This window comes from Schistocerca serialis, chromosome 7 (assembly GCF_023864345.2).
Source record: "Schistocerca serialis cubense isolate TAMUIC-IGC-003099 chromosome 7, iqSchSeri2.2, whole genome shotgun sequence".
Classification (NCBI taxonomy): Eukaryota; Metazoa; Arthropoda; class Insecta; order Orthoptera; family Acrididae; genus Schistocerca; species Schistocerca serialis.
In genome coordinates, this window is record NC_064644.1 from 363,442,311 (window position 1) to 363,461,869 (window position 19,559).

Below are 19,559 nucleotides of genomic sequence, written 5' to 3' on the forward strand. Positions count from 1 at the left end.
TGGATGTGTGTGATGTCCTTAGGTTAGTTAGGTTTGATTAGTTCTACGTTCTAGGCGACTGATGACCTCAGACCTTAAGTCGCATAGTGCTCAGAGCCATTTATGAGCCAACGTTGGAAGCAGAAAATGAAGAGCTAGAGAGTATATGAGGATACTAAACGGTAATTCAGTGCCTAAAGGGAGATGAAAAGCTGATAATCGTGGGGAATTTGAACGCGGTTGTAGAGGAAGGTATAAAAGGAATGGTTGCTGGAGAGTGTGGGCTTGGCAGAAGGAACGAGGGAGGAGGGAGACTAATAGAGTTCTGCAATAAATTTCAGATGGTAGCATCAAATACTCCGCTCGACAATCGAAAAAGGAAGAGGTGTGGTTGGAAAATAACTGAAGATGGGGAAAGATTACCGCTATATTACTGCATGCTTAGACAGATATTCAGAACTCAGATATAGGATTGTAAGGTATACCAAGCTATGAATGTTGTCTATCACAATGAGTTCGTGTTTTAATTTTAAAGGAAGAGGTGTGCTTGGAAAATAACTGAAGATGAGGAAAGATTACCGCTATATTACTGCATGCTTAGACAGATATTCAGAACTCAGATATAGGATTGTAAGGCATACCAAGCTATTAATGTTGTCTACCACAATGAGTTCGTGTTTTAATTTCACAGCCCTTCTACTTCTAATCTGCAGGACTTGTCAACCATTTTTCGTGTGCATCTGATGCCACACAAATTCCTACAAGTACCAGATAACTTTTGCTTCACGTACCATGTTGATGGTAAAAGGGTTATTGCTTATCCTTAAAGGTTGGTTGGTTGTTTTGGGGAAGGAGACCAGACAGCGTGGTCATCGGTCTCATCGGATTAGGGAAGGATGGGGAAGGAAGTCGGCCGTGCCCTTTCAGAGGAACCATCCCAGCATTTGCCTGGAGTGATTGAGGGAAATCACGGAAAACCTAAATCAGGATGGCCGGACGTGGGATTGAACCGTCGTCCTCCCGAATGCGAGTCCAGTGTCTAACCACTGCGCCACCTCGCTCGGTTATCCTTAAAGTTGATCCTTATCTTATAGACAAGTATTTAGGACAACGTAACGATCATGAATATTTAACAAGATTTAACTCTCTCTTCAAATGTGTCACGGACCATAGTTCAGCTCTTTCTGCATTCATAAATGCTACAAATGAAAAGTATCGAAGACATGTCGACCGTCAGAATAAATAAAACGAAATCATAGTTTGCACTAGGTAGGTTCTTGACCGCAATTGCCCACAATTTCGAATATTCCGTCAGTGAAATCGGAACTGTGCTAAGATCCACTGTTAGCGATGGTTTTATGAAGTAGGACTCCATGAATTGCAATCACGGCCCAGTTACTCCTAAGTCTGACGTTCACAGCCGAACTCTAGATGTCACAAGTCGAAATAATCACCAGACTTTCATTATTCTACGAATGCGATTACATAATGTGGCTAGGCAAAAACTGTCGTATTATGTGTACAGGGCTATTACAAATGATTGAAGCGATTTCATAAATTCACTGTAGCTTCATTCATTGACATATTGTCACGACACACTACAGATACGTAGAAAAACTCATAAAGTTTTGTTCCGCTGAAGCCGCACTTCAGGTTTCTGCCGCCAGAGCGCCCGAGAGCGCAGTGAGACAAAATGGCGACAGGAGCCGAGAAAGCGCATGTCGTGCTTGAAATGCACTCACATCAGTCAGTCATAACAGTGCAACGACACTTCAGGACGAAGTTCAACAAAGATCCACCAACTGCTAACTCCATTCGGCGATGGTATGCGCAGTTTAAAGCTTCTGGATGCCTCTGTAAGGGGTAATCAACGGGTCGGCCTGCAGTGAGGGAAGAAAGGGTTGAACGCGTGCGGGCAAGTTTCACGTGTAGCTCGCGGAAGTCGCCGAATAAAGCAAGCAGGAAGCTAAACGTACCACAGGATGGTGCTCCACCGCACTTCCATCATGATGTTCGGCATTTCTTAAACAGAAGGTTGGAAAACCGATGGATCGGTCGTGGTGGAGATCATGATGAGCAATTCATGTCATGGCCTCCACGCTCTCCCGACTTAACCCCATGCGATTTCTTTCTGTGGGGTTACGTGAAAGATTCAGTGTTTAAACCTCCTCTACCAAGAAACGTGCCAGAACTGCGAGCTCGCATCAACGATGCTTTCGAACTCATTGACGGGGACATGCTGCACCGAGTGTGGGAGGAACTTGATTATCGGCTTGACGTCTGCCGAATCACTACCGGGGCACACATCGAACATTTGTGAATTCCTAAAATAATTTTTTGAGTTTTTTTATGTGTGTCCAAAGCATTGTGAAAATATCTCAAATAATATAGTTATTGTAGAGCTGTGAAATCGCTTCAGTCATTTGTAATAACCCTGTATGGGGAGATTCACAGTATGGTACAGAAGTGCGCATTTGTTGTCCTTGAGTGTAATTCAGGGATGGTATTCACCTGTGTCTGTTAACAGTGAAATGTGGTGGAGATGATATGATTTGGTGCTGTTTATCCCATTTTTCAACACATGCAGTTAGTACTGGTCCATTAAAACTCAGTTATTTGTGAAGATGTTTTAGATTGTTATACTTATGTCAAAAGCTTTAAATAAGTAAAATAAATACAAATTGTTGTTACTTACAAAGAACAGTCAATTATTTTTAACGACAATGGCCACAATACCGCAGATAGTGCTGAATGATTGTCATCCTGAATCTGGAGAACTTCTTCACCTTTGAGTAAATCCTTGCCCACGAGGCAGCGTTGACACCACCACAAATGTAACATTGTGTATTGCTCTCCGAACTCAAATGGAGATATTTCTTTATAATGAAAAAAATGCCAGCTATTTTTCATTTTGCCCACGTCTGGTTCTGGACTATGCAAACCATTTGTAACAACAGTTTAGATTACCTTCTTCCTTTACAACTTATGATGTTGACAATATCCTTATATGTTTCCGAGAGGAAGGAATAAAGTACCAGCATCTGGTTTGTAATTTCTGTGCTGTTGGTAGGGCAATGTAGTCGGTACATTAAGATTTTAACCTTTACTGTTTTAGCACAAGATACTACTTAGAGGTCGACAACTCTTGGATCAATGCCATCCAGAATGCCAACCGTTTTAATTTGTCTCCAGCAGTTACTCACAAATCCGATAGCTACCAACCACAACTAAATACATTACATGACAAAACAAGGAAAAAAAGACGCACCACGAAGGAAATATCCGAACGGGACGGAAATCTCTAGATGTGATTTACGTGTCAGACGAACAAATGACTGCAATTTCAGAAAAACTGGATTGTTTATTCAGGTGGAAGTGCATCGCAAACTAATAAACTCAAGAAAGCGTTAGTACATATCTGGCCCTTAAGCAAGCATTTGTTCGTCTTAGCATAAGTTGAAGGAACTGTTGGATGTGCTCCTGAGGGATACTGAGCCAAAACTTATCCAACTGACGCCTTAGATCGTCAATTCCCGAGATGGTTGGAGGGCCCTGCCACTGTGCTCTAATGCTCTAATCCGGGGAGAGAATCGGTGACCTTGCTGGCCAAGGTAATGTTCAGCAACCACGAAGACAAGCAGTAGAAACTCTTTCCGTGTGTGAGCGGGCATTGTGAGGCTGAAATGTAAACGTAGGATGGCTTACCATGAAGTTCAATGTTCAAAGTCGTAACTTGGCTACGCACCGCTGTCCTGTAACTGTATCCCGCATGACAACCAAAGTTGTTGAAAAGAAATGATGCCCCAGACTGTATCCTGGTTGTCGGGTCGTATGGCGGACGACAGTTCAGCTAGTGTCCCAACGCTCCCTGGTGCATCTCCAGACACGTATTTCGAATCGAAACACATTGGATTGGAATTGCCTTGTGATGAGTCCCTCTTCGAACTGAGCCCCGATGACCAGAGAAGATTTTTTGTTGACTTTCGGGTTCACGAACCGACACACCAACTGGACAGAGTTTGGCACAATATCCCTCAGAACATCCTACAACGGTTTCAATCAATATGAAGTCGAATAACTGTCTCGATAAAGTTCGGAGGTAGACCAACACATAACTGACTTGCTCAATCTTGTGATGCTCTTTTTTTTTTTTTTTTTTTTTTTTATATATATATATATAGACTGTGCGCATTTCGTAAGCCACATTATGGCATAACCACACCCATTTCCTGTTGCATTTGTGTAAGAAGTGTGGGAAGAGGGTCTGTATTTACGTCCCCATAACAACTCTATTTTCTAAATGGCACGTCTAATTTTGGTTCGTAAGTATACTGATACAAAATGGGACAAATATACTCCTCAGCTGGGGGCAAAAAAGCTATCTGAGGCACCCTGGCCGGCATCTACTGCTCTCCGTAACAAGTTAAACGGTTATGTGGTTTCTCACAATGTTTAACTTACAGGTCAAGTATAATTCAGAGAGATATCTAAAATAGCACCCTGACTTAAACAGTGTCATAACTCAGTTTGCTTGGTGTCTCGAAGGGCGGAAGGAAGAAGAATTAAGGTGTAGCGCACAGTCGACGATGTTATCGTTGACGCATCACTATCTTAGATACTTAGCGAAAGGGTAAAGAAATCTTTCGTATCCCTCATAAACGAAATGTTCAGGCAGTCATTTTAATCGATTCGGAGTAATCAAACCAAAATTTCCTAAGACACGTTGGAATTTCATCCTAATTCTTCGCGAATGCAATTACTCTGACCCTCTACGATTAGCCTCACACACTGAGATCGCTATAATGCGAATGATAATATCTGTCAATGATGTAACCTTTCAAACACAGTACAAGAATTAGATGATTGAATTATATCGATTGTCTGAGTATTTCAAAATTTAAAATGAGAATGTATCTTTGTCTACATTACATAAGCCACCTTCCGGTGAGTGCTGAAGGGTACTTTGTGTACCAGTGTTACTTTCCATCTTGTTCCAGACGCGTATCGTTCGCCTGAAGAACGAATGCGGCTAAATCCCCGTGTGGACACGATTCTGATTTAATTTTCATAGTACACTGAAGCTCCAAAGAAACTAGTATAAAGGTGTTCAAATGTGTGTGCATACCTAAGGGACCAAACTGCTGAGGTCATCGGTTCCTAGACCTACACACTACATATTGTAATTTATGCTAAGAACAACACACACACACCTATGCCCGGGGGAGGACTCGAAACTCCGGTGGGAGGGCCGTGCAGTCAGTTACGTGGCACCTCTAACCGCGCGGCTACTTCGAGTGGCAAATACTGATTTAGGCAGCGTATTCAAATACAGGGATATGTGAACAGGCAGAGCAACGACTATATAAGACGACAAGTGCATGGGGTAGTTGTTAGATCGGTTACTGCTGCTACAATGGCAGTTCATCAAGACTGAAGTGAGTATCAACGTGGTGTTACAGTCGGCGCACGGGTGATGGGACACGTCATCTCCGAGGTAGCGATGAAGTTGGTATTTTACCGCACGGCTATTTCACGAGTGTACCGTGAATATCAGGAATACGGTAAAACACCAAATCTTCAACATGGCTGCGGCCGGAAACAGGTATTGCAAGTACGCGACCAATGACGACCGAAGAATATCGTTCAATGTGACAGAAGAGCAACTCTTCCGCAAATTGCTACAGATTTCAGTGTTAGGCCATCAACACGTGTCAGCGTGGGAACCATTTAATGAAACATCATTTGTATAGGTTTTCGGGGCCGAAGGCCCACTCACGCACCCTTGATTACAGCACGACAGAAAGCGTTACGCCTCACCTAGGTCCGTCTACACCCACATTGGACTGTTGATGACTGGAAACATGCCCGGTCGGACGAGTCTCATTTCAAATTGTATCGAGCGGATGGACGTGTATGCGTATGGAGACAAACTCATGACTCCATGGGCCCTGCATGTCAACAGGGTACTGTTCAAGCTAGTGGAGGCTCTGTAATGGTATGGGGCGTGTGCAGTGGGAGTGACATTCGACCCCTGAAACGTCTAAAAACGACTCTGACAGCTGACACGTATGTGAGTGTCCGTCTGATCACCTACGTCTATTCATGTCCATTGTGCATTGCGACGGACCTGGGCAATTCTAGCAGTACCATGCGACACCCCATACGTCCAGAATTGCTACAGAGTGGCTCCAGGAACACTCTTCTGGGTTTAAATACTTCCGCTGACCACCAAACTCCCCAGACATGAACATTATTGAGTATATTGTGTGGCGTTCGCTGTGTTAATCAGTGGTTTGGTATTTAACTAATTTGTAAATGAAAATGATAAACTTATTTTATTACATTGAGTAATTTTTAAATAATTTTTCTCCCGGCTAAAGACTTGGTCAAGTTGCTAAAGAACTCCAAGTTAACGTCGTGTTAAAGCGTTGTCTGTAAGTTGTGTAAGTGTCACTAAAGCACAGTTCATACAACAGATTCTATACTACTATTGTTTATGATGGAAACAGTTATCTTCAGAAAAATGCCCATTAAAACCACCGAATATCAGCCGCTCACAACACTGACGTATGTTACCTGAAACAATATTCTTCGCAAATCGTGCGTAATTATTTTTGGCTCCATACATCAGCTAGAAAAGTTTGTTGTAACGATCGTGCTATGATCACTGTTTTTAAAGAACCAATCTGATTCGAATTATTTTCATTAAAATGATTTCGGGACCACCGGTGCACATTTATTTTTACACATTTGTGTTACGTTCGGCACTTATGTCTGCAGAGTTGCGTAATTTGAATTAGCTTCTGAGATAATTGTTAAGATGGCGGCAGACAATTGATAGAGACTTTCTATTCTCAGAGCAAATAAGATAAGTATTTGAAATGCTTATTAAACTTTAGTTTCGTATTGTGCACTATTTAGACTTCATCAAGCAAACATTTGATTTTTTTCTAAGGAAAACACAGACAAAACCGCGATACAAATCGTTATCATCAATGGCTGCGCTCCTTGCAGCGGAAAGAAATAATTAACACAGATAATGCTTACGGAGAGAGGAATTAAAGTTTCAAATAATTAGTCACCCAGACTTATAGTAATAATGAACTCTATTCTAAAGTAATAATTAACAAATAATTACAATTTCTTAACAGACCTCAGTTTGATATGCGTCCGCAACGTACAAAAGCCAACCAACAAAAGATAAAAACAAAGGAAGACAAACGCAGATCATAAAAGGAATTTACAATTATCATTGTGTGGAATTGGATTGATGATGTCACCTGGGTTGCAGCTGATTCCGCCCATAAGAAGGCAACGGGACGTCAAACAGCTAAGTTCTCACGTCTCCTTGACAAACCATCTCGGCAGGTTCCGTGCAAGACTGTCATCAATTTGAGTGGCATGGTGTTGAGTGATGATGCGGTCTCGGTTTTGCAGAAAGGTCTCAACTTCGCTCCCACCCCCAAGTTCACTCCGGTCGCAGAAATCGTTAGTGCTGTTGAACAGGTTGCAGCTCGACTTCCGCCTGAATCAGCTGAGGAAATACGTCGTGAAACTTGTCGTGCGTTGACGAAATCCAAGCCGATGAAGTCAAATATCACCAGTAAAGAGAGGGCGGCCATTCGTGATCTGAGGGAGCGCTCTGAAATTGTTGTCTTACCGACTGACAAAGGCAATGTTACAGTTGTTGTCTCCCATAAGGACTACACTGATAAGATACAGAGCCTGCTAAAGATGATTCCTACCGGAAGATCAGCGTTGACCCTACAAAGAAGGTGGAGAACACAACGAGGTCGCTTCTCAAGGACGCAGATTTACTGGAGGGTGACGCTAAGAAATTGTTACCCCAAGGTCCGGTACCGCATAGACTATATGGACTCCCGAAAGTTCACAAAGGGGGGGGGGGGTACCATTACGCCCCATTGGTAGCAACATCAGGGCACCTACATATTTGTTGGCCAAATACCTGACGGGAATATTAAGTCCTTATGTGGGTAAATGCCCTCATCACATCCGTAATTCCGTGGATTTTGTTAAACGCCTTGATAGCTTCAGGTTGGATAAGTCAGATATCATGGTGAGTTTTGACGTCGTTTCCTTGTTTACGAGGGTACCCCTGCGAGAGTCACTAGATTTGATTAGTCAGAAGTTTGACGAAAAGACCACTGAACTTTTTAGGCATGTCTTGACTTCCACGTATTTTCTTTTTAATGGAGAATACTACGAACAAACGGAGTCGCCATGGGTAGCCCACGCTCACCGGTGGTAGCGAATTTGTACATGGAGAACTTCGAGGAGGAAGCTCTGTCGTCATCCGAATGGAAACCTACTTGCTTTTTCCGTTACGTGGACGACACATTCGTCAACTGGCCACATGGTATGGATAAACCCCTTGACTTCCTTACACTCTGAACTCCATATACCCCAACATCAAATTCACTATGCAGACCGACGTCTTGGTCAAGAGAAGGGCTGAAGGCATCTTAGGTCATGGGGTGTATCGGAAGACAACACACACTGATCTGTATTTGCACGCAGACAGCTGCCACCATCCTTCACATAGGAATGGGGTACTTAAAACTCTAGTACATAGGGCGCGCACTATCTGTGACGCAGAGGGTCTACCCCACAATTGGAACATCTGAGAACTGTATTTCGAAAAAATGGGTACTCAGAGTGGCAGATTCAACGTGCTCTCCGCCCAACCACTGCAGCACAACCTGTGGAGTTGGATGAAATCACGAGGGAGGTGGTAGGCAGTGCGTTTATTCCATATACAGGCGCACTCTCGGGGAAAATCGCCCGCATTTTGAAGAAAACACCGGGTCGGAACTGTGTTTTGTCCTCCGAATAAAACTCGTGCCGCTACGGTCGCAGGTTCGAATCCTACCTCGGGCAGGGATGTATGTGATGTCTTTAGGTTAGTTAGGTTTAAGTAGTTCTACGTTCTAGGGGACTGATGACCTCAGATGTTAAGTCCCATAGTGCTCAGAGCCATTAAAACTCATGCACTGGTGGGGAGCGCCAAAGATGACCTCGGTTTGAGGAAGGCCGGCGTGTACCAGATTCCGTGTCAATGTGGCAAGTCGTCTATTGGTCAGACGATGCATAGCGTCGAGGATGGATGCCGTCAACACCAGAGGCACACTCGACTGATGTATCCGAGCAAGTCGGCGGTCGCTGAACATTGTTTGTCGGAAAATCACGATATGGAGTATGAACGCACGAGAATTCTGGTACAGACGTCGAGATACTGGGACAGCGTTGTTAGAGAGGCCATCGAAATTCGCACAATGACGACCTCATAAACCGTGACTGTGGATATAATCTTAGCAGGGCTTGGGAACCAGCGATTGGGTTAATCAAGAGTAAATCGATCAAACGTATAGTTGTGACGACCACGGCGGACAGAGCCATCACACCGACGTCATCTCAGATGCCGTCGCAATCTGTTCCACCGCGCGAAAGTGGCGCGGGGCGCGGACGGCGGAGGGAGACCGCCGCGGGCGGAGAGTATTTAAATCGGCCGCCGCCGGGACCGAACCCAGTTCCCCCTGAGCAGCCATAGCGTACGGATCTCCGTACCGGCACGTCCACTGGAGCTCAGTCCGTCATTTCACCTGATGATGGCGACATGTATGATCGCCGAAATATTGTGCCCGTTGGACACTGTAGACCGACAGTACACCCGTGGATCTTTTGATTGTCAAATACGCCGGAAGAAACTGAAGAACCACATCACTGTCTTTGCATCAAACACATCGATATGTCCAAATACATTATAAAATACTATATAAATAATTACTATTTATCATCATTTTCACTGTTTTTTCATATGTCGAATAGATAATGCTTATAACTGTTAGAGGCATAATTTCGTCTCGTCGCACTGTAGCTGAAATTTATCTCGTGGATCTTACACTGGGATGCCTTGGAACATACTCCTCAGAAGAGATCTCCACCCCCTCGTATTCTTATGGATTTATGAACAGCCCAGCAGGATTCATGGTGTCAATTTCCTCCTTCACTACTTCAGACATTAGTTTGGTCGATACCACTTCATGTTGCGGCACTTCTGCGTGCTCCAGGGGGCCCTACACGATAAGGCAGTTGTACCAGTTTCTTTGACTCTTCGGTGTACTTTCACAACGCACAAGTAGGTGGAAGCACTATATTCGTTCGTTCTTCTAGGTACGTACGCTCTCGGAACTTTTAACAGCAGACCATACGGTGAAACAGAAAGTCTCTCTAACAACGTCTGCCAACGAAGTTCACTGACCATCTCCGTGGCGCCGCACTTATTAAATGAGCTTGTAACAAGAGATACTGCTCTGCTTAGAGTCTTCTGTATATCTTATGTCTTTCTGTCCTAACTACTATGGATCCCATACTGACGGCCAGTATTCAATTATTGGTCAAACGAGTGTTTTATAAGCTACATCCTTTGCAAATACATAAAGATGAAAGCAACTGTACGTATCAGACAAGAAAGCTGCGATATGATGAGCATCAAAATTGTAGAAGATAAAGGAATAACGCTGTGAAATAAATATCCTCGTTGGTGCAAGACAGACAAAACTAAATCCTTTTGTGAAAAGTCAAACTGACGAAGTTGAAAGCCGCCGGCCGGTGTGGCCGAGCGGTTCTAAGCGCTTCAGTCTGGAACCACGCGACCGCTACGGTCGCAGGTTCGGATCCTGCCTCGGGCATGGACGTGTGTGATGTCCTTAGGTTAGTTAGGTTTAAGTAGTTCTAAGTTCTAGGGGACTGATGATCTCAGATGCTAAGTCGCATAGTGCTCAGAGCCATTTGAACCATTTTTGAAGTTGAAAGCCACTTTCTGCTACTTTATAAAATACCCTGTCGTCAAATATTGAGATAGAAACAACGTTTTATTCCTGATACGCTAATTCGGAGCACATCGCTGCATGGAAGTTTAATATTAAAGTGATTGTTTGGAGCACGCCAAGAAGCGGCAACAGGTTGGAAAAAAGTCTGCGAAAAACTGTTATCAGAAGGAAGATATAGGGCTACAATATTTATCGATGCAGTCGGAAGTATTCTAGAAATTAACATTCAAAACAGTGATAGCTGCTAAAATGCAACAACTGGTTTTATTACAAGTAATGATAGTGAACGATATTGCGCATACACAGAACCGTCATTAGCTTCCTCATGTTTAATCAGTAGTTGGACATAACCTATAGCAGAATAGGCCTTATAAAAATTTATTCAGCACAGAGTGGTAATTTAAAATGGTTTTTGAGGCATTTCAAGACTAAGATGAAGATGGTATTTGTCCCTGAGGAACATTGCTTTGTTGAGTCTGGTATCAAAACAAAGTGACTTGACGCCCTAACATCAATGTTTCAACATGACATTCTTTACATGTTTAACTGTTCTGGAAAGTTTATTATCAAGAACATAGGAAATTAATTGACTTTGATCCTGAAGGACCAGTAAAACAGAAACATTTTTAATCTGGTATTTGTTATAATACGTTGCCGTTCAGTGTGAAGTACGTGCAGAAAATAAAACCTTGGTACTCGTTAGTAACATATTTACGCCACACCAAGCGTAAAATGGCTGATTCCTTTAATGAAAATGTGATGTTATATACCGTTCTGAGAATTCGGGCAGCGAACTTGTTAAACACGATTGTAAAAGAGGCATTTCTTTTCGAACGGAAAAACCGTAGTTGAGGATGAGTATACTACTATTTGGTAGTGGAGTCTAATTATTCACTTGTTTCATAGTGACAACATGAGATCACTTCACTTCAAGTGATTACAGTTTCTGTTGCTCTGAACTTTCGAAAGGCTAGTCCTCATCAACGCAGATATGATTCAGCAATCAGCCTAATTTTCATAAATGGTGTTGGTGTCCAAATTACGCTCTGCTGTCAATATCATCTTTCCGCTCGTGTACTTCATTAACCTTTAACGCTTACTGAATAATTGTCAGTGCAGCGAACATATGATGTGAAGTTACGGCTAACAGCACCACGCCGTTCTCATAAATATCGGAAAATTTTGATAATTGATTTGCGATGTTTTCACGTAGCGCAAGAGACAGGAACGGTCTACCTTCTCTCATGTTGCTTCCATAATCGTTTATTTAATATCGCCACTAAACACGACAGTTGACAACATCGAGCAATTTTTCGCATCTGCCTAGAAGGTTCTTCATCGACAGGCCTATGCGGTGTTATTTATTATTTTTTGTTAGTTAGCATCAGAGCGCACTTACAAGGCTTATTATTGGTAACACCCTATGCTGTAGGTAGCGGTATTCATTATAACAAGTGGATCCAAAACATACTACAGGATAATGTTGCTCCACTATGACTATAGACATACCCGTATATTTAGATTTCCTGTAGATTAACGAGACTTGCTATCACACTAAACTTGACTGTGCAGAAAATGAGAGTGGTGCTTAACTTAAAAGAAATAAAAAGCACTGAATTTTGAATTCGAATGTGTGACCTTGGGCGTAAAAAGAAAAGTACAACGTACACACAACGTTATGGAAGAAACTCACAAAGCCCATCATGATAATCGTCTCCTGATAACGTATGGTATTTGGTAAGACAATATCTGAACATTGACTCACTTACGATGTTGTGACGTCCTTCATTCACTATAAAGAGAGGTGCATTTTCGATTTCGTTTGATTACAGTGTTAAATAACAACTTCTGTGACATTATTTTCAGCATTTACCCTTTGGTAACGGCAGTCTGCCCTCCCCTATAATCCAATAATTGACGTAAGAGAATACGAGCATATCTCATCAAACTGCTGTTCCTTCCTTCCTCCTAGACTCATGTTCTTTAAGTCAAATTTCAAAATTCCAATCTGTTATAATATTTTATCCTTGCCTTCTTATGCGTTGTTCATTTTAAATTCTTACTACTTGTGTCGCATGTAAATCATTATATACATATCCACAAAAAATTTCAGTGACCCAGAGCATTAAAATCCAGTAGCCCATCAACGGATCATCACGTAACTACACAGTACGACAAAAGAAAAGTAATAACCGGATACCGCAGCTGGTAGTTACTTTAGTTTTTGAAACTGTTATCTGCAGAATACAGACGCTTCACAGGAGAGTTGTAAACTGACCCGTAGAACTTTGAATACTTCCTGTTTTGAAGCGAAATGTGTCGCTAAATTTCTAAGCATTGAGATGATGTTGTCAAATGTCTGTGCACTATTTCGTTACTTTCCCCAACGGTTCCTTGCCAAATGTGCAGTGAAAATCACGGTTAGTCTTAGATACTTTCTGCAGCAATATTATTGAGAGTTTAATGTCATTCTTGTTGGGCTCTGAGTTGGAAGTGACATTGTTTATGATAGAGAGGACAAATTGAAGCTGCTATCTCAGACAGGTACTTTCATTAAGTTACAAAGCGGGTTTCCATGGTTTACAATTTTATCTTCTGGTGGATTAGTGGATTATATTGTAATATATTTTTCTATATGAAGTCAATTGTCTCTCTCAACCTTCATTTTCAAGATGTTCCAGCAAAAAGAAGAGTGTGGGTCGTTAAAAGTACACATTTGTGGCACTAAGTAGAAGAGACTGTTCTCGTTTTATTTCGAAATTCAAATGGCTCTGAGCACTATGTGACTTAACATCTGAGGTCATCCGTCGCTTAGAACTTAGAATTACTGAAACCTAACTAATCTAAGGACATCACACACATCTATGCCAGAGACGGGATTCGAACCTGCGACCGTAGCGGTCGCGCGATTCCAGAAGGAAGCGCCTAAAACCGCTCGGCCACACCGGCCGGCCTTTTATTTCGTATTTCTATGATATTCATTGATGTTAATGCTTATTTATAATGACAGAGTTTTGTATTGACTGGGACATTTTCTAAATAAAGCTTCAGATATCTGGCAACATCCAGAAAATGAAATGCTAACGTAATCCGTTGATCGACCGGAAAACAAAGGCGTAAGCCCTCAAAACGTCTAGTCGTAGAAGGCAAAGATAAAATCTTAATTTATTTTTCAAGTACAGACTTTACTAGCTCTTTTCTCTCGTAACGCTTAATCTTCGTATTCCTTGTACAGTATGGGGCAAATAAAAGTAGCCTAGAATATAGAGTGCCAGGGTACAAAGAAACACTACAGATGAAAAGAAATACGGCACTAAGCTGAGTATAGCACATATTGAAAGTGACTCCATTCATTTTTTGGGACTTTTGGGCCCTGGTCAGCAGGTTGCTGAATGCGCAGCGAAGCTGGACTGATGAAACTGCTGCAACCTCATTCGAAATTTTCTGCTGGAGTTCTTGAAGACTATGAGAGTTGTTGTGATACATCTTAGACTGGAGGGATCCCCCCAGAAAGTCATCGCACTCTGGTAGATAAGGTGTCCTGAGTGGCCAGCTTGGGCCGAGACTAGGCTGACCTCTGCTAAAAAACTCTGTTAGGTATGAAGGTTGAGTAAATGTGCTCCACAATTCAGCCAGGGGTACTGGCATTTGCTCCATCCTGGTGGAAGTAGCAGCAGGTCTTTCCTCCTCCGTTTATGCTCCCACAAATGGTCTGGCCACCTTTGTTTGCCCCACCCAGTGTATCCGTATTCCAGAAAAGTTCCAAAATAACTCCGCTCCAACCTAAGCAAAGTTCATTCCCGTATACTGCATATTGCCAATAACGTACATTTGCCTAAGACAGTAGTATGGCAGTGTGATTAATTCGACCTCTCATAATTCTGAAATACTGGTAATGCCAACAGTACCACAGTTACACTTCTAAATTAACTATTCCAGCGTATGGCTTAACACTAGCCATAAAAACTGTTTTATGTTAGTCTTGTGTCGCCTGAAACTCATTGTGAACCGAATGCTCATCAGCGACCTGGATCACGTTTCCATACAGGTTATGAATGTTGCACATTGGTACTGTGGACTTTTATTATCTCTTCCTATGTTTGTCGTTTCTGTCTCACTCAAGAAGTAGAGTTTACCCTGTGCAATATTTATCTTGCATAAGACTTAGTTCTTCAAGCACAGCACGTACTGATACAAGGCATTTACTCTTATTTCTTTATTTAAGGCGTGTATCCACTTCATCCCCTTATAATGAAAGATTTTTTTTCAATTTTTTCAGGGCTTTTGTGAATAATCTCCTACGTTACAGCAATTTCAAGGAACGGAAAACAAGTCTGTGTGTTCCCAGAATGAGATTTTCACTCTGCAGCGGAGTGTGCGCTGATATGAAACTTCCTGGCAGATTAAAACTGTGTGCCCGACCGAGACTCGAACTCGGGACCTTTGCCTTTCGCGGGCAAGTGCTCTACCATCTGAGCTACCATCTGCGAGGTTCGCAGGAGAGCTTCTGTAAAGTTTGGAAGGTAGGAGACGAGATACTGGCAGAAGTAAAGCTGTGAGTACCGGGCGTGAGTCGTGCTTCGGTAGCTCAGATGGTAGAGCACTTGCCCGCGAAAGGCAAAGGTCCCGAGTTCGAGTCCCGGTCGGGCACACAGTTTTAATCTGCCAGGAAGTTTCAAGTCTGTGTGTGTCTCTAACCACTTACAAGCGGGCAAGATTAATGGAAAGACCGGCTACTCGCCATAAGGGTATGTACATGGACGGTAGCGGAAATAACACAGGCACCTCTACTATCTCACGCGAAACGATCACTCTCGAACGTCAAAGCGTTGATTCATTCAAATAAGCTCTGAAGTGAGAAAGCAGCGATCTGTATGCTGGGTTAAATTTCCAAGGACCAACGTAGCGTTGACAGAAATCATTTCATTAATGATTTTAAAGAAGAAAGGGAACTGGGAACTGGTAGTGCGTCCGGTGGTTTGTGAATTTATTATTAAAAATCATTGTAATTACAAAAACTGAGGTATTGAATATCTATATTGAAAATTAATTTTCAGTATTCTTTCAGAGAGATATAGAAAAATGTGATATTATGATCTCATTCTTTTTTATGACTGTAGTTAAACATTTTGTAACCATCATATATTAAATTAGCAGTTAGATTGTAGTTTCACAAATATTTCCGTGTAAATACGAGTTCACGAAGTTGGAACAGCACTTAAGGGTAGATCTCATTCTTATTTTTCCAAGACACGGGATTCGTTCAGTAAATAATTCCTGTTTTTTGTTATTAACAAATTGGTAAATTAATATGCATCTACTTCAGTGTGTTCGTTCATTTTTCCATGCGCCTGACAGTCTTCCCACAAACACACCACGTTATCTACTACCTGATATTTTCTGCACAGCCGCAACTGTGCCTCCTATTGGACCGCACTTGTCAGTATAGATTATCACTTTCGCATCAACGTGTTCATGTTTCAACATCTGACACCTAGAGCCCATGGAAAGCAAACGTTAATGCATTGGTTGGGCCAAGTGTACTTGTAGGTGCTAACCAAACAAAGGGCATTCCACTTGTAATAGCTACAATTATTAGTCTATAAATGAAGTAAATATTGATGTAATTTTGTTCATTATACTGTCGTCAGTCATCAACAGAAATATACCCCAACTTCATGGAATATGTTTCCTCGGCATGTGTCGGCAGTTTGGAACAATTCCAGTAAATGGCAGGGCCATGGTACATTATCTGAAGGCGTATACACTGCAACTAGTTATGGGCTACAGATTGGAACTGAATTCTTGGTTGAGAAAAAAGGAGCAGTGGTGAACATCCCAAATCAGTTCTGTACAGTGTAGGATGATAATGTACTTGATAGGAGTACTGGTGCATGAAGGGTAAAGCAAGGTAAATCGTCAGAAGGAGCAGAAACTGACTTCGCTGACTGAACTCCTTCGGGACGTTCTGCCACATTCATTGTTCCTGACACGATGAATCGCCCGAGTGGTATTATTCATGTATACCGGCGCATTGTAAGTGCACGATTATCAGTGACCTTTTGAATTGCGGGCGCAATGATGGAGACTGGAATACACAAACGTATGCTCAAGAAGGGATCCATGAACGCTGACAGTCGACCACAAAATTCAAACAAAAGGCATTTCATATAAACTGTTAGAAAGCAATGGAGAGCCTCTTTCGTCACGGCTGATTGGAAATTAAGAAATCTTGATTCATCACTTTGAGCCGGAAATAAAAGGCAGTCATCGTTTTAGCACTGCCTTCAATCACAAAAAATAAAATAAAATAAAAAAGACCGACTCCCACAGCAGCCAAAGTCTTGATGACAGTCTTTTCGGATAGTGATGGCGCCATTCTCGTGAACATGTTGCCAAAAGGATCAACCATTAATTGAGAGGCATAAGCGGAGATTCTGAACATAATAACAAATCGATTCCGAGGTGTTCAGTCTACCAGGAATCCGAAAGGAATGTCGCTCCAGCACTACGATGAAAACCCCCACAAAAGTCCCAGAATCAGGAAACATACCGTTCGTGCAGATCAGAGCGTCACAACTCTACAATCGGTTCCACGTTATCAGTCGCATGACGTGGACGTCGTTACTTCAGCCACCCTACATTCCCGACCTAGCCTCGGATCTCCATCTGTTTGGTTAACGCAAGGCTTCTCTTTGTGTGAGACACTTTTGATTTGTTCAGAATCGAATTCATGCAGTAAAAACGAGCCTTGCACAGCAGAACGAGAGCTTTTGCCAACACGATCTCTTGCAGAAATGTAGTCTAGAGCGTGGTGGAGACTATACCGAAAAATAGTACGTGGAAAAAGAAGACTATTGATGCCACCAAATTCTAAAGAAGGACCTCTTCGTCCTCGCCTGTCGTATGCGACACACAGAACAGGTAACGCAGAAGGTGAGGCACCAATTGTTTGTTCACCTTCCATAAAGTGTTCGTACCTACCAGAGGAAGTTTCAGCACTCTGCATCATCAAATATTGAAGTTAATAAATTTTTCCCTAAAGTTGGCCGTGGTAGAACCATAAAACCATGTCGAGGTTCAACAACCGCCAATTCATTTATTTAGAAACATTCTGTCTTGAAATGATCCTGTTTTATTTTCAATAGACTGTATATGAAATATTAGCCCCTTATAGTATTAATTGAGAACATTCCAAGATTTCTACCTAATGAAAACGTTCGTTGACCTGTAAATGTTAAACCATAATTGGCTATCGCTTTTGGCACATTTCACTATTACTGAATGATAATAAGAGTGAAACAATAACTATTGACTTACTGCGACACAATTAAAGTTGTTACCTTAGTGTAAGAGGACGAGATACTTCATCAACTGGAGAAGCCATTCTACTTTGATGGAAAATTCAGAGCCCGATGAAATGTCACGCTATGATGAAGGTCGTCTTTGCGTTTATTTTCGTACAAGGGAAAAGGTGATACAACAATGGGATGTTATATTCTAAATACTGGAGGCATAGCTGTGATGAAATTTAAAGGTTGTAAGGTTACCAGGCTTTACGGTTTGTGGTATACAGGGTGTCTCATTTATATCGACCACCATAAATAACTGTCTGTCCTGGTGTAAATTGCAAAATGTTTCAAGTCAGGAAAACATCAGTCAGCATGATTGCCTTCTTTGTAGCTTTATTTTGTTTACAATGATATGATAAGCGGTATGACTTTTTTTAAATGACACCCTGTATTACTTATTCGGTAATTCATTTCCTCTCTTAAAGACCTATTAAAAATGTATCATAGTTTACCATTCACTGAAACACAACAATTGAAGTCAGTCTCAGGGAGGTCCCAAGTACCAACCACACATGCCAGAGCTTCGACCACAAGTGCTTACCACACCAGAGACCTGCACCCCAGAGCTTAACGACTGCCCAGAAGAAAAAAAAAAAGTTATAGCTCCCCGCAAAGTGTACAAACTTCACTGCCAACACCCCAAGTTGAGCCAATAACAGGGCTCTACAGGCGCTAAATGTCCCATCCCATATGACAGCACAAACTCATGTCGAACCAGGGCAAGAGCTATGAAATATGCGTCTCTGAAAAAAAAATTATACCGCCAATTACTGTTTCTTTTTAATTTTCATAAAGGGGAATAGATGATTTTTTCTGAAGTGGTATTGCTTCCCATGGAAACAAGCAAACAGATATAATCTTAGAAGCTCTTTGTCTAAATCACCTGTGCCTTGGAGCCTGTTAGCTATAAGGTGCAATAAAAATTCTGTCTCCAAACATTTCTCAGATGCCCAATTTTTCTTATACATCTGAGGTGCCAAGGAAGTTGTTCAGTGTGCTGTTGCACAATTGGTGAACACAAAAACAGATTAATTTTTATTACGCATGGCTCCACACACAATGCCTGGCTTATGACTCCAATGTGTAGAAATGTTCTTTCAAATCGTTGCCCCCAGCCCAGGTTTCTGATGTGCGCCATGGCAGGTATCGTGGCATTGTTCTGCTGGACACCTATGTCGACAAGGGCTCTGCCCTGTCTGCCCTGTACAGCTTTGGGCCTGTCCAGCAAGCTTTACTAAGGGATGGGCTCATTGCTAATTTCTTTCAACTCCCAACATCCCATTTCTACAAGCTAAGAACCATAAAAATTCACCATGCTTTTAGTGCCCTACCAGGCTCCACCAGTGTCAGTCCAGTCTATTAACTTTCCAGAGTCTTA